The 6,493-nt window shown below is 39.3% G+C and overlaps 1 non-coding gene and 1 pseudogene across 1 annotated transcript; both read right to left on the bottom strand.

Annotated features, from left to right (window-relative positions):
* Positions 1-2,001: 2,001 nt before the first annotated feature.
* TRNAN-AUU (transfer RNA asparagine (anticodon AUU)) lies at positions 2,002-2,073 on the bottom strand. The gene has a single exon. It is a non-coding gene; the product is annotated as a tRNA-Asn (tRNA).
* A 1,091-nt stretch (positions 2,074-3,164) lies between these two features.
* On the bottom strand, positions 3,165-5,972 carry LOC149569814 (25S ribosomal RNA; annotated as a pseudogene).
* Between the last annotated feature and the right edge of the window lie 521 nt (positions 5,973-6,493).

The following is a 6,493-nucleotide window of genomic DNA, read 5'->3' as shown; positions in this document are numbered from 1 at the left end:
TCAAAAAGATCTTAAAAGAGGCTTGGCTTATTCTACTATGTCTCAATTAGGCTACATGATGTTAGCTCTAGGGATAGATTCCTATCAAATCGCTCTGTTCCATTTGATTACACATGCTTATTCCAAGGCATTATTGTTCCTAGGATCCAGATCAGTCATCCATTCCATGGAACCCATTGTTGGATATTGCCCCAGTAAAAGTCAGAATATGGCTCTTATGGGTGGTTTGAGAAAATATATGCCAATTACAAGAATCACGTTTCTTTTAGGAACACTTTCTCTTTTTGGTATTCCACCTTTTGCTTGTTTTTGGTCTAAAGACCAAATTCTTAGTGATAGTAAGTTATATTCTCCCATTTTTGGGGGAATAACTTGGTTCACAATAGGATTAACTTCCTTTTACATGTTTCATATGTATTTACTTACTTTTGAAGGGGACTTCCGCTTAAATTTAGTTAATCCATATAACAACCATATTACACTATATTTGACTTCTATGTGGGGAGAGGACGAATCCGGGATATCAAATAGAACGAGAGCAGATTCTATGTCAAATCAAATTATAGGAAGTAATAATTCCTTTTCCAAAGAAGCATTTAAAATTTCCAATGAGATGGAAGGATTGTACAAAAAGAACAGAGGTTTGGTTATCACTTATCCTTTCTTCTTCCATAAGGGATCTTTTGCATATCCCAAAGAATCGGGCAAGACAATGCTATTTCCTTTAGTTATATTGAGAATATTTACTCTATTTATTGGATTGATAGGAGTTCCTTTTTTTCGAAGCGGAATGAGTTATGACATATTATCTGAATGGTTTACTTCATCGATGACCCCTTTTGATAAGAAACATCCAAAAAATTGGCTCGAATTTTTACTAGACACAATCCCGTCAGTTGGTATAGCATTTTTTGGTATATTGATTGCCTTTATTTTCTATATACATATTTACTTCGTATCAAAGGATGTATATCATAAAAAAAATCCTAATATGAAGATTATTATGGACCAATCGATTAATATTATCTATAATTGGTCTTTTTATCGAGCTTGTATAGACATATATTATGACATAATCTTGATTAAAGGTATACGAGGATTACCTTAAACAAGTAATTCATTTGATCAATGGGAAATTGATGGATTCCCAAATGGAATAGGTTTTTTAGGCCTTTTTGTAGGAGAGGAAATCAGATGCTTAGGGGGGGGACGTATATCTTCCTATATATTCTTTTCTATATTTTGTATATTAATATCTATATTAATATATTTATTTATTTTCATAATATAAATAATGAAAATTCTAACAATAGAAAACTAGAATGTTATATTGAAGTTGTGCTCTTTATCAGCATTGATGTTTATAACATCATCCTATTTCAATATCGTTCCCTTAATAATATTTTTTATAGATTGTTAAAATTCAATTATTTCATCAACTCGTTTATGTTTACATAGAACAATATAGAGATAGATAAAAAAGAAATGAAAGATTATGAAATAATTGATTGAAATGCTTGCTTAAAAATGAAAGACTGCAATTGTTAATATGAAGTCCATTTTCATACTTTACCACTTCCTAATAATTCATTTCAAATCCTCGAGTAGATCAAATAAGATTTCACATATCCTATCAACTAGCCCATTATTCAAAGGTTATACAGTCTGCATAAGGTATAAAGATGAAAAGGCCAAGGACCTTCTCTTGATCGAAATCAATTCTCTCGAATTGATGAATATAGCTCGCTCATAATTTGAAATAAATGAGTGGGCTAACCCCAGGTTTTAGATTATTCCCAATCTACACAAAGATGTTGGTAACATTGCTAAAATTATCAATGAAGTTATAATTCATAGTTGAAAAAAAGAATGTGTCAGAGAGAAGAGAGGTTTACTCCAATTCAACTAAATTGGGAAAATTTTTCACTCTTTTTATGGTGGACCTTACTTATAATTATGGAACCAAGTGCTTTAAGAAAAAAGAAAAAGAAAAAAAGAGCTCTCCTCAAATAGGATTTGAACCTACAACCAATCGGTTAATAGCCGACCGCTCTACCACTGAGCTACTGAGGAATAACGAAGGTATGATAGCACTTAAAACTACAATTTGTGAGTAAATAACCCTAATTTGAATAAGCAAGTGTCTTAATGAGTAAGAGCCCTTGGTTCTTTTCTTACCAATATGCCGTGCAAGCCTAGTGCCAATGAGAAAGAGTTATAGAAGGTCATACACAAAAAACTGTCTTATAGAATGGGATCTTAAATATCTGAATAAATCAAAGCTTCACTATAAACTTAGCTCTTGGTATTCACAGTTCTCTTAATAGTTTGAGAGCATCTGTAGTCATTTTATTATTTTAGTCTCTAGAACTACTAGAGAGACTCATAGTCTCTCTAGAACTACTAGAGAGACTCGTAGTCTCTCTAGTAGTGAACTATTTTGGGTGAGGAGGGATTTGAACCCCCGACACTGTGGTTTGTAGCCACGTGCTCTAATCCTCTGAGTTACAGGCCCCGTCTCCACCAGATAAAAAATATTATTGCATTTAGCAATGTGGAATGGGAAAAAAGAATGTCGGGGTTTTTTTTGATTAAAAAATTAAAAAAGTAAGTAAATAAGTAAGCTTTTTATTATTCTAGCATCGAGCTATTTTTCCACAGGGCTTTCCCTACAGTATCGTCATCGCAGTAAAGTTTAACCACCAAGTTTGGGATCGATTGGTGTGGTTCCCCTACGCCTAAGACACCAGAATTTAAAACCATAAACGAAGAAGGCCATAAGATATTGGTTAGTACTTGTGGAGCTTTCTGCTTGGTAGGGGCTCCTTTTTGGGGCCCTGTCAAGTAGAAAGTTTGGAATGATACAAATGGAGCTATGCAATAAGCACTTTTTGGATTCTCTTAGTGAAATAAAAAAATTATTTTTCATATTTGATTAGGAGTCAAAAAGATTTGATTCCCTTTATTTTAATCATCCATCTTTTTTTATTCTTTATCATATCTACAGTAAAATGTTCTATCAAAACATACTCTATGTACCCGAGCAGATCAATCGGGTCATTTAGTAACAAGGTTCAAATCTTTTGATCTTTTAGTATGCCTTGGCTGCATGCATCACTGCACTTCCACTTGACACCTATCACCTAATGGCTTGTCTCACCATGACCTGAGAGAGCACTCATCTTAAGGTGGGCTTCTTACTTATAGGCGTTCAGCAATTATTCACTCTGCACTTGGCTACCTAGCGTCTACCGAGGGCATGATAACTGGTACACCAGAGGTGCGTCCTTCCCGGTCCTCTCATACTAAGGAAAAGTCCTCTCAATGCTCTAACACCTGCATTAGATATGGACCGAACTATCTCACAATGTTTTGAACCCATCTCACGTACCGCTTTAATGGGCGAACAACCCAACCCTTGGAACATACTACCGCCCTAGGTGGCGAAGAGCTGACATCGAGGTGCCAAACCTTCCCATCGATGTGAACTCTTGGGGAAGATCAGCCTGTTATCCATAGAGTAACTTTTATCCATTGAACAATGACCCTTCCACTCGGCACTGTCGGATCACTAAGGTCAACTTTCATCCCTGCTTGATGGGTCGGTCTTGCATTGCACTCGAGGACCAATTTTTGATCGGCCCAAGGAAACCTTTGCATGCCTTCATTACCTTTTGGGAGGCCTACGCCCCATAGAAACTGTCTACCTGAGAATGTCCCTTGGACAGTAGGTTCAGTCGCAAGGTTAGACTTCTGGCTTTTCTAGAGTTGTATCTCACTGATGGCTCATGCCCCCCCAGAAGAGGGCCTTCTTCGCCTTCCACCTAAGCTACGCAACAAGAGCCCAAAGTCAATCCCAGGGAACAGTAAAGCTTCATAGGGTCTTTCTATCCAAGTGCAAGTAGTCTGCATCTTCACAGACATGTCTATTTCACCGAGTCTCTCTCCGAGACAGTGCCCAAATTGTTACGCCTTTCGTGCAGGTCAGAACTTACCCGACAAGGAATTTTGCTACCTTAGGACCATTATAGTTATGGTCACTATTCATCGAGGCTTCAGTCGCTAGCTTCCCTATCATCAGGTCACCAACTTCCTTAACCTTCCATCACTGGGTAGGCTTCAGCCCCCATACAGTGTCTTACAACTTTGTGGAGACCTGTGTTTTTGGTAAATAGTCACCCGGGCCTGGTCACTGCGACCTCCTTTGAGGAGGCACTCCTTCTCCTGAAGTTACAGAGCTATTTTTCAAGTTCCTTAGAGAGAGTTATCTCACACCCCTAGGTATTCTCTACCTACCTACCTATGTCAGTTTTAGGTATAGGTACTCATTTGTTGAAGGTTGTTCAAGCTTTTCCTGGGAGTATGACGTGGGTTGCCCAGCGTGTTGTCTATCTTTTTACTTTTTTGATGCCACACTGGAATTTGAACATTGGCTCGAGGTATTTTCTCTACCCCGTTCTGACCCCACTTTTTTTAGGGTCACCTTCTGAACTTAAACCGTAAAACCATAATTAAGACTACTAACTTAGCCTACTCCGTCCCTCGGGACCAACAAAGGGTAGTACAGGAATATTAAACCTTTTTCCATCAACTACGCCTTTCGGCCTGATCTTAGGCCTTGACTCACCCTCCGTGGATGAACCTTGCAGAGGAATCCTTAGGTTTTTGGGGCATTGGATTCTCACCAATGTTTGCGTTACTCAAGCCGACATTCTCGCTTCTGCTTCCTCCAAATTTGCTCGCACAGATACTTCTCTCTGAGGCAGAACGCTCCCCTACCGATGTATTTTTTATTACATCCCACAGCTTTGGTAGATCGCTTAGTCCTGATCATCTTCGGTGCAAGAGCAGTCGAGTAGTAAGCTATTACACTCTTTCAAGGATCACTGCTTTTAGGCGAACCTCCTGACTGTCTTTGCACTCCTACCTCCTTCATCACTCAATGATCATTTAGGGGCCTTAGCTTGTGATCTAGCCTGTTTCCCTCTCGACAATGAAGCTTATCCCCCATCATCTCATTGGCTGACCCTTTTTTATCTCTAGTATTCATAGTTTGTCTCCATTTGGTACCACTCACACAGTCCCCACCGAAACAGTGCTTTACCCCTAGAAGATCCAGTCAACCGCTGTGCCTCAACGCATTTCGGGGAGAACCAGCTAGCTCTGGGTTCGAGTGGCATTTCACCCCTAACCACAACTCGTCCATTGATTTTTCAACATCACTCAGTTCGGACCTCTACTTAGCTTCACCTAAGCTTCATCTTGGTCATGGATAGATCACCTAGGTTTAGGTCCATAAGCAGTGACAATTCAATTGCCCTATGAAGACTCACTCTTGCTACGGTTCTAGTGGGTTCCCTTAACCAAGCCACTCCCTATAAGTCACCAGCTCATTCTTCAACAGGCACGCGGTCAGCTTTTGCTTGATTCATTTGATTTCTGTCAAACAAAACAATTCTTTGCATTTCATGTTCGTTATTTCTGCCAAACAAGTGCATTCATTTTTTATTTTTTTGTTTCTATCATAATAAGGAATCAAAGCAAGTTGACTCCTCCCACTACTTGAAAGTGTTATGATTTCATATTCTATTTCAATCCCCACTGGGGGTTCTTTTCACCTTTCCCTCACGGTACTATTTCGCTATCAGTCACCCAGGAGTATTTAGCCTTGCAAGGTGGTCCTTGCTGATTCACAAGGGATTCCACGTGCCCCATGCTACTCGAGTTAGAGCGTAAACTGTCACGATGCTTTTGACTACTGGACTTTCACCATCTAGGGTGTTGTATTCCACTATTTCAAATAGACTTCACCTAGTAGCATGATGCTTAGATTGCTCTCCCACAACCCCGTTTTAACAGTTTAGGCTGATCCCATTTCGCTCGCCACTACTACGGGAATCGCTTTTGCTTTCTCTTCCTCTGGCTACTAAGATGTTTTAGCTTGCTAGGTTTTCCCTTGTTTGCCTATGGATTCAACAGATAGTTAAAAAGGTTAACCTATTCGGGAATCTCCGAATCTATGCTCAATTTCCACTCCCTGAAGCATTTCGTCGATTAACATGCTCTTCTTCGTCTCTGGGTGCCTAGGTATCCACCGTATGCCCTTAGTTTTTTGAACCTTGCCGCTCAAGGCCGTCTTAAGGAGCTACTAATATTAAAGACATGAAAGCATCTTATCAACGTCCATGAACGATAAAATAAATCATAGATAAAACTGCCGATTATGACTGATTTGCTCCGCAGAATCATCACGGGGTGGAGATAAGCAGACTCGAACCGTTGGCATCTGCCACAGGGTCAACCACTATATTTTGAATGGAGATGTGGGTGGAGATTTTTGAGGAATACAAATCACCTCTGGGTTCTTCCAAATTTGGCGAGCATCCGAAATAACTAGTGAATTGCAACTTTATTGTACCGCAATCTGTACATTGATCTTTGCAACGTTAATGCTTTTTGCTGGTTGGTTCCATTATCACAAAGTTGCTCCAAA

Source organism: Cupressus sempervirens, chromosome 3 (assembly GCF_028749045.1).
Source record: "Cupressus sempervirens isolate cs-2001-9-10 chromosome 3, ASM2874904v1, whole genome shotgun sequence".
NCBI classification, from domain to species: Eukaryota; Viridiplantae; Streptophyta; class Pinopsida; order Cupressales; family Cupressaceae; genus Cupressus; species Cupressus sempervirens.
This window is presented reverse-complemented; position numbering and strand designations above follow the sequence as displayed.